At 35.7% G+C, this 2,003-nt stretch overlaps 1 protein-coding gene across 2 annotated transcripts in view; it reads right to left on the reverse strand.

The window, feature by feature from the left end:
* CTNND2 (catenin (cadherin-associated protein), delta 2) overlaps nucleotides 1–2,003 on the reverse strand; it is a 694,597-nt gene that overhangs the window by 666,545 nt on the left and 26,049 nt on the right. The window lies entirely within an intron of this gene.

The following is a 2,003-nucleotide window of genomic DNA, read 5'->3' on the forward strand; positions in this document are numbered from 1 at the left end:
AAAAGGTATCTAACTTTTTTTCTAGCAGGCAAGCATGTATTCACTGTGGTAAGGATGGAAAATCCTATGGTTATGGGCGAGTTGTACCTTTAACTAAATAAATGTTTGGCAATGTATGTATGTATAAAAATATGTACATAAAAAACTTTACTTGAAAAAACATTAAAAAGCAGTTGCTTTAATATTTAAGACATCTGGTTTTGAAAAGTTAATATGTTGGAAAATTTATTACTTCTTTATTTAAAAAAATAAATGTAACTCATCAATTTGTTTAAATATCATATCCTGCAGGGTAATGAAAGATGTATAAAATGTCTTACTTTGGGAAACAATTATATTCATGTATGATCTATTTCCTTATGAAAATTCACTGATCATGCTTTTAAATAAACAAATTTCATTCTCACAAAAAGTATGTGACTACTTGACTTATGTTTCTTCACTAAATACTGGTAACTACCTTAACCAGAAATCAGCATTTTCTGTACAATAAGCTTGACTTTTTTGTAGATGTGGAAACGATTTTTAGACTCTGTTTATAGAATTGTTGGCATTTGGGCTCACAAAAGTTAGTTAATAGGGAGAATGACCTTTGATAACATTTATAACATTTATTCCTTTTGCAGCCCACTCTCCAAAATATAGCAGACTTGGGCGGAAACTTAGGCTTGCAAAGAATTCACTAGCTCTTATGTGGGAAAGAAAGAACACCTCCTTGCGTGGAGCAAGCAAGTTTTTACATTTATTACATTTTGTCCTTTTAGATATCAATGACTCCAGTCAGAGTCTTGGGGTCTATATTATAAAAACGATGAGGCTAAAGACGATTGCTTTATTGGTTGTCATTATTCTACAGTAAACCATCACTCCACTGCACATTCAAATACTTCACTCCTCAGAATCAAAGCTGCAAACTCATTTCAGTCCAAATGCATGCATATATGCATGAAAAATAAAACAGGCAATATATATTAAACTTTTGAATAGAATACATATTGCCATGGAATAAAATTTTTCTCTCGAAAACTTTCAGAATTCAGCAATTCAGCTTATTGTATATACCTAATATAACCAATTAAAAAGCATTATATTAGTTTTTTATTACTGCATAACCAATTACCACAAAAAACACCCATTGTTTTGGCTAATGGTTTTATAAGTTTTGTAAATGTCAAGAGTGAACGAACGGGTTCTCTGTTGAGGATTATAACAAGGCTATCATCAAAATTTCTGCAGGGCTACTTTCCTTTCTGCAGCTTGTGGCGAATAATTCCTTCCCAAATTCATTCAGATTGTTGGGTGAATTCAATTCCTTTGGGCTATAGGACTGAGGTACTGGCTGCGGGTTCAGGGTCCTTCTCAGCATGAAGCTGCCATTTGCACTACTAGCCACACAGCCCTTCCACCTTCAAAGCCAGCAGTAGTAGAGATTTTATCTTGTGTCAAATCTCTCTAGTTTAGAGTTGAATTTCTGACTCCCTTTGTCTCTGATCTCTAAACCTAGATTTACAGGGCTTGTGTGATAAGTTCAGGCCCACTCAGGTATTCTCTCTTTCTTAAAGGCAACAGGGCCATACAACATAGCCTAATTACAGGAGGAAGACCTGTTCACATTCAAATCCCCGGCATTATAGACTGTGAGACACCAATGATAATGGGAACTATGGAGAACATCTTAGAATTTTGACTACCTCAAGCATCCTTTGGTCAAGTTAATGGACATCTCAAACTTATTTTCTCATCTACCTATGTGAAAAACAATACTTACCTTACAGGCAGTTGTGAGGACTATATGAGTAACATGTAATTGGGAGCTGTTGGGGCTTAACCTAGCATGACCCCAATCCATGCTCCCCCAAGCCCCTTTCAGGCTACTAATTTGGTTTTGGCATCAATGTGTACAACCACTGAGGAGGAGTCTGCAATTTGCGAGATTCCCCCAGGACCCTGGTTGGCCACGTGAAGACCTCTGGGAAATATTTTTCATATACATTGTACATTAT

Source organism: Propithecus coquereli, unplaced genomic scaffold, assembly GCF_000956105.1.
Source record: "Propithecus coquereli isolate 6110/MARCELLA unplaced genomic scaffold, Pcoq_1.0 Scaffold309, whole genome shotgun sequence".
Classification (NCBI taxonomy): Eukaryota; Metazoa; Chordata; class Mammalia; order Primates; family Indriidae; genus Propithecus; species Propithecus coquereli.